This window comes from Dermacentor variabilis, chromosome 1 (assembly GCF_050947875.1).
Source record: "Dermacentor variabilis isolate Ectoservices chromosome 1, ASM5094787v1, whole genome shotgun sequence".
Classification (NCBI taxonomy): Eukaryota; Metazoa; Arthropoda; class Arachnida; order Ixodida; family Ixodidae; genus Dermacentor; species Dermacentor variabilis.
The window spans coordinates 12,640,144-12,648,194 of NC_134568.1; positions in this window are offsets into that span (position 1 = coordinate 12,640,144).

An 8,051-nucleotide genomic window follows, 5' to 3' on the forward strand; every position below is an offset into this window, starting at 1 on the left:
GTTGCACCGGTCGATGCCCCGACGACTGCAGCGGCAAATGCCTTTCTGTCATGTGGATACTCTGCCGCGTCCACAAACACGGCACCCCTGTCTTTGGCATGGAGATCGATGAGCGCCTTGGCCCTCGCCGCCCGCCGCTCTTTGTGGAACTCAGGGTTCATATTTCTTGGCACCGGACATACCCGTAGCCGTCTACTAATTGCGTCCGGTACAGGAACCTCTGTATTTTCGGGTCCCATTTCCTTTGGTCCCAGGCCTAGGTCACGCAGCACGTGTCTGCCCGTTCTAGTTTCTGATAGCCGCGCGAGCTGAGCGGTCCTCTGCGCCTCGGCGATTTCCTCCAGGGTGTTATGCACTCCCAAGGCCAGGAACTTGTCGGTGCTTGTGCAGTCGAGAAGTCCGAGTGCAGCCTTGTACGATTTACGTATGAGCGCATTGATCTTATTTCGTTCGCACTGCCTCCAGTTGTGGAAAGCAGCAACGTATGTAATGTGGCTTATAGCGAAGGATTCCACTAGCCGGGTGAGGCTTTCTTCCTTCATGCCTGCGGTTCTGTGCGACACCCTCTTAATGAGGCGGATGGCCGTGGTGACTTTGGTCGCCAGACGGTTGACCGTCTCGCGGTTGACTCGTTTGCGCTCAATCAGCATCCCCAGCACTCGGATCTTCTCGACAACCGGGATCACTGCCTCCCCATATTTTTGACTGGTTTGCTTTGGTGATGGAGATCAAATTGTTTTCCCTATCCGTTGTTTTCTTTTTCCCTACATTCATCAAAAACCGAAACTGTAGAACCGAAAAAGAGACGCAATATTTTTTTTAGTTACTACTTTGTCTATACGCTAGTTTCTTCACTGCTAGCCGACTTCTTGTCCGAGTCTTACGCTGTTTTCGGATCAAGGGAACCCAATAAAAGTTGCTCTTGCTGTTCAGTCGCAAAGTGCAAAACACAATTATTTGATTACATTGCTTACACACGTGCCAAATCAACTTCGCTCCTTTCATCTTCACTTCGTGGTTCGTAGTGCAACACACGCAGAATTTGACAGCCCTCGACCAATACTGCAGTGAACGAAAAGCGAGGCAGCGGAACGAAGTACAAGAAACAACAGAAAGTGTATCATCGAGAACTTTTCTTACATTACTGCGCCGTGTGCACATTCATTTCATATGTTGTGAGAAACTACCATCAATGATTTCGCGCCACTGACGCTACTGAATGCTGTGTTTGTAGTATTTACAAATTTGTGCAGTTAAGTGCGTCATGTAGGTGCATTATAACAAAATATGATTGCGTCCCTGCAACCACAATAACACACATCAGAGAGGAACTGCATAACAAGGAACGGCGTCCTTCTACTAACGTATATCATCCGCCACCGTCACGATCATTTCAACGACCGCCATACGAGATGCACAGCCACACCACCTATGGGAAACCAGCGCTAGGGTCTTCAACGTACACGCAGCAGCCTCTTGCGGACATCACGGGTATATTTTAGTCATTCATGCAGAAGAAAATGGCCAGCGGCAACATATAGCGAGGGACGCAGAAAATCCGCGAAAAACAGCTTCGAGGCCGTCGTCATTTTGTGTGGGTAATTACAGCAACCAGCAAATCCGTAATACAGCCTTATCATTACAATATTGTTTTTGTACAAATGCTACGAGCATTGGTTCAGGTAGGGTAGGCGAGCCGGGTCAGCGCAGTCACAGCGCCTTCGAGTCACGTTCGCACGCCGTTTGAACTATTTCAACAGCTTCTGAGATGAAATTGAAAACTGGAAGATTGAAAGTGAAATCCGGAATGACTTTGAACATGTTTCGAATAGAAGAATATAAAGCCGGATTTTTCTTGCTAAGAGCAATATCAGTACGATCCCGCGCTTGTGTTTGCTAACATGTGTTAGGCCCTCAAGAAAAGAGCCATTATGTTTATTGCCATCTTCTCTCTGGCACGCGCCATCAAGAAAGGCTTATTTTGCATCTTCTTCAGCCGGCAGGCGCCAACTACCAAAGCGCGGCCGCATTAAAGCACATTTCAGTACCTCAGTACACGGCAGTTCTTTTCCACCTTATACGGATGCCTATCAATAATTTGACTGCAACGAATATCTCGTGGCCTTGGCTATGGAGGACGGTTATGCTTGCCCCCGGGTGCTGCTGTTCTTCCGGGCTCGGCAAGGAGGCAGTGGGTGCAGGCGCAGCTTTCGAATCCTCGTGTTGGTATTCGTTCAGTGCCGGTTCAAGTGTGTACGATGCCGATAGATTGTTGTTACGGTCACCTTGTTTGCCACCCATTAAGGACGCGTAGTTTTTTGCAGGTTCCTTGACACCAGCTTTGAAATGGAAAAAAATTCCATTTCATTCTTGACGCCAGTTATTTATTGCATTTGATTAACCGCTTCACTAAAGCTTCGGTTCACATAGATTCCAAGATGTGCGTGTTATCGGCATTATTTTCTTGTCGCGTCCTTTCTTTTACGCCCTATGAAATGCAGGTTTTACACCATGATCTTAAAGTTGTAACCCGGCTTTTTGCACGCCACCCAAACCTGCGGTATCTCGTGGAATACTTGAGAGGTCTGGTGATAGTGAGGAACTTTCGAGTTCTCATTGCAGACTACGAAAACGACAAAGCATGCATACAGATGCTGTATGTACGGGTGGTCACATAAATTTTAGGCACGCAGTGATCCAGGTATGTACTCCGATATTTCGCTGCGTGTTGAGTGAGGAGACATTTTCGACGTTCACTCGTAAAGAAAAATGCGCAAAGGTAACGGAGGGGGGATACACAGCGACAGTTTACTTGGTTCTCACTCCGGTCTGTAATCTTGTGGTCCTGCCCTTTTTTTGAAACACCCTTTCAGTTGTAAAAATTCTTGAACTTCTCGCTGAAGACAACGGAAAGACAAGTTATGGATAAACGGAAAGTGGGTGCATAGTTCATGGGCAATGATGCTATATGCGCAAACGCTTTAGTAACGTATCTTATCTGATGAAAAGGAACAATACAGGTATTACAGTACTTCTTAGGTATTAGTGCTATTGTAACGTGTTATGGCGAGTTCAGAATAAAATTTTGAAATACAGCAGGTTTCACAGAAATAAGTTTTGTTATCGTTATCACCGCTGATTTGTGAGCCACCGTAATTATTGTATGCGGAGCCACTCCTCTGTTAGTGAAGGCGCTTGGAGAAATTTGTAACTCACTACAGATAAAATGATGTCGTAGGGCGCTTGTCCATAGAAAACTGTTGTCAATATGCTTAAGAATTTGTGGTATAGTGAAGTTATACTTTCCGCGGTGGTTTAGACGATTTTTTGGGCAAAATATTTCACAGGTGCCTGTGCACGTGGCTTCTATGTTTTGTCCATAAATTTCATCGGTTGGTAATAACAGTTCAGTAATTGCGCATTATCTGATATAATTATAATGAAGGGAAACTGTCTCTTACGTAGAAGACAAGTGTAGAATAACTGAAGCTCTCTTTTCACTGATATGAAAAACAAAAAAAGGTTTAGTCACCTATAACGGTGACGGCAACATTTTTTCCCTGTATTAATATGAATGAAAAATATTTAAAATAGCGCAGAATAACAAATAACAGCACAGATTCAGGAAATTTAGAGCGTAGTTAGAGAAAAAAGCAAATAAAGCCCATGTATAGTTATAGATAGATTGGAACGCAGCGGGAGAAAACGCTGAGGATAGGTTGCACCGCACACTATACTGAGCCCCTACACGTACGCGTATAACGAGTTCCGGAATTGTACGCGATGCCACGACGCGGATAAGATGAAGAGGTGTACAGATTACGCCTACGAGGCATACAGGAGCCTTGAAACACCTACGCTTTCGGTGTAGAAGGGCACGCCATAAATTCATCAACTCGCACAAGGTAGTAGAAACAAATGTGCTGCAGTATTGCATAGTAAGCATTATCAAGCGAGAGACACGACTTCTTGCCTTTCACATAGCGCTAATTGTTCCCTTTGCAGGCACCAGAAGTCGAGAATTGTGGGTGACGGTGGATGTCGAGCAGCAAAGGAAGCAAACATCAAGTGAGATACGAGAAGAAATAAGGCATGCTGAAGCCTCTAGAGCTGCAATTGGATAAATAAAAATGTTCTTTTTCTTGAACAAATGGAGCCTTCAAATAAATGGAGACACTCTCTATCACATGTATCAGCATATGTTGCCATAGTATTTACATTTACGTTGCACACAATCAATGAACACAGTGAAAAGTTCTGGATATATCCATGCAGTACCTCTGGGGGCTTGGATATAAAAACAGGCACTGGAGGGTTAAGCTCAGCTTAAGTTTACGTCTGCGTCGAGAGGAACAGTTAATTCTGAATCCGGGATCGTTCCTTGGAACTGTCATACTTAGGCCCGAGACAGAGCACTAACAGAGCACTGGCCTTGAAGGTGTCAGGGCTGCGCGGGTCTGTGCAGCGGGAGCATATGTTCGTGTTAAGAGGACGCTTTAGCTCGGTTGCTCCTATCTAATTACATGTAAAAAGAGAATTCGTTTTTCTCGGCAACTACTGCATCGAATTTGACGACGTTTATTGCATTTAAAAGAAACACTTAAAATCTAGTGACTGTTAGTTTCGGATGTTTGATTTAGGTCGTCAATTTTTTATTAAAGATGAGCAAATATCGAAAGTTTTCAAAAAGCAAAACTATCAAGTTTACAACTCTGCAACTCAGCAACGAAAATTGATAACACAATTCCGTGAATTGCATCTAATAGTACATCCAGAGCGGACAAAATTTATATGTTACACATGAATCTCAAAAAGTTTATTAATATGGAAATACAGCTTTTGCAGAACCCTTGAAAACAACGCAACAAATTCACGTAAGATATAATATGACCTATCGAATTTGTCCGCTTTCAATGATATAATGGATTCCGTTGACAGAACCGCGATATCTGTTTTTTATGCAGAGCTATGAATCTGTATACTTCGTGCTTCTATTTTTTTCAAACTTTCAGATTTTTGAAAAATTTTATACCATAATTCAGGACCTACATTAGAATTCCATTACCAACAGTCACTAGAATTTAACTTTCTCTCTCAAATGCAACAAATTTCATTAAAATCGGTCGAGTGGTCATTTCAGAAGAACGTTTTTGCGTTTTACATGTATTTGAATAGGCCGCATCGGAGTTAACGAGCCCGAGCTAACGCTTCCTCGTAATGCGTAGACTGCTCACATATCTTAGCTCTATGTATTTTCGGTACTGGGGCGGTCCGACATGGAGGAACTAACTACGTCTCCAGAATGACCCCTACTGAGATACTACAGACGGGATTCGCTGCTTAAGGGATTAGCTTCCGACAATAAGTCGCCAACGAAGGAAGCTTGTATGCTTGTATGATAGCAGTTTTTTTATTATTAGCTCGCTTTTGAAGTACTGGCAAATTAACACTGTAAAAGCCTTGTTCATGCCGCAAATAACACCAGTGGCCAGGGGCGTAGTCAGGGGGGAGGGGGGGGGGCTTATGGGGCTTATGAGCTCCCCCCACCCCGAAATTTTTTTTTGCTGTCATGCGCCGCCGATCAAAACCACCCCCGGCGCCGGAAATCATTGTGGATTTTTTCTAGAATGTATTTTTCACGCTCGAAAACATTTCGGCACAAAGATTGTGAACTTGGGCTGGATTTCGTGGCAACACGCATTCACCTGGAGTCACATAACGCATTAGCCCCATCCGCGAACACAGTTTAACGGGCGTTTGAATGGCGAGCGGGCTCGTTCCGGCATCTCGCGGATGCCGCGGCATCTACGCAGCGCATAGATTTCAATTCCGAAACTTTATGGGTAAAAAGATCGCTTAAACTTTTGATGCGAAAGTTGCATTGACATTTCCAAAGTCGTGCTTTAGGCTCTCAATTCCGAATCTTTGAGGGTTTAATTTTATTATAAACATTGGACGCCTAAGGTGCATTGACTTTTCTAAAGTCGTACATCGAACCATACAACGAGACAATGGAAATCAACACACTATCAGACAAGTTGAGAATGCACGCAGCGAGGTCCCATGAGACGAAGCGTTGTGATGGTTCATTTGTGCCGTCATGTCACAGAAAAGAATATCAACATTTTTTTTCACCTGCGCCAATGCATCCATGTCAAGACACTAAAGCCAGCAAAAGTAACTACGTTCTTATTTATTTCTTTCTACTTTGACTTTTATTCGCGAGGACCACATTGAGCCTCTTCAATTTTCTTCTTCACACTAACCGTGGGCTGCCACAGCCAGCAAGAGCGCATGCGTGTTTCACGTGTTGCCCCGTCAACCGCGCAGCGCACCTGAGTGCGCGTTCGTTTTTCTCTGGCCGAGTGGACTTTGGCCTCAGAGAGTTTTGGGCGCTTTGTGGCAAGCAGACGGAAAAAAGAAGCAATGGTCGCTCGCCGCCACCACTGCGAGGACTCGACGGATTGCAACACGTTCGCTTGAGGGCATCACTTTCATTTCAATCTTGTCGCAACCTCTCCGGAAAGTCTTTTGACTCACCAGTGTAGGATAACGAGCAGCATGCATATGGTTCTCTGTGGACCAAGTGTCTCACGTTTTCTTCAATATTCCTTCGGTAGCCACATTAGGTGCCCCAAGTAGGCATTCAATTGTGCCCAACGTGCGTTCCCTTCTGTTTTTTTTTTTTCATTTCGGTGCCCCCGCCCCACAAAAGGAAAATAGAAAAGACGTTGTTCTGACGCATCGAATTGGCGCTGGGTGAAAGTTCGATTTCGTTGCTTCTTCTTTTGCGGAAAGTAATGGGCTCTTCACTTCCACTAGTCAGTTGCCGTATACTCTTACTATATTATTGCGGTAGCAATTATATGGCCATTCAAGGCGCATTCCTGTCATCACCGTCGCCGTCATGTTCTGTATTAATTCAAAGGGCGATAACATCGTCACCGCGTGCCGCGCGCCTTATGTGCCCGTGAAAGCAGAAGTGGGGGAGGGGGTGAGCTAAAACCCCTTCAACTGAGGGTGAGCCGATGACGGTGGGTCAGTTTTGTGTGCGCAACGGAGAAAAGCGGTGAGGAAACGCGCAGCCTTCCGTCGCGCACGATGCATCGGAGCGAGTGGAGGGATGGAGGGCGGGGGGTGTGCTTTAGGATTCGGTGATCTGTGAATCTGTGATTGCGCAACATGTTTATTTGCCTTGTTTGACGCACTATACAGGGTGTTTCAGCGCACTTTTGTATGCGGTGCGTCATGCTATTTCTTGTGTTTTGGTTAATTAGATGGTCAAGATGAATTTCCCGACTTCTGAAGAAACGAAGCTATGAAAAAAATGCAATTGGAAAGTCGCAGAGTGGTTTGCAAAGCGTCCGAATAAACCGTTGCTGTCTTTCTATCTATTAGCTATTAGTGTTTTTCAGCTTACTGCGGATGGGCCATCGAAATACAAAGAAAAATACAACGTGACATGCCCGCTTGGCCATCGTGATTGCACTGCTCCCAAGCGTTCGGCGCACAAACAGCCAGAGGTTACTGCAGCTTAAAAAGCCACAGGGTAGCGACGCAAGCGTTGGCTGTTCGATTTAAGCTAGCAACCGTTATCGCTTGCGCTGCGTAAAGCGACTTACGGACGTGGTGGTCGTGGTAGGTGGTAGTTCTAGACAGCGATAAACAGATTGCCGTGCATCGCTATTAAAGCGTGAGCAATTTTGTGATTGTCGGAAAAGCTAGAGGACATCGAAGGAATCAATCACTGTTTATGCGCGGATAATATTACCATATGGATCTCGCAAGGCATGGATGGAGAGACAGAACAGAAATTACAGGAAGCGGTAGATAAAGTGGAGGAGTACCTTTCATGCACGGGTCTTGAATGCGCTCCAGAGTATTCACAGCTTCTCCTTACAGACCTACCCTCAAAGGCAGGCCGCCCAAGGGATGCCTCAAGAAGAGAGATTACGAAGAGATACAGACACGGGGGGGGGGGGGGGGATTGGTACGAAGAATGGCGGCGCCATACCCATCGTTAAAGAAATTAGGATCCTGGGACTCAACAT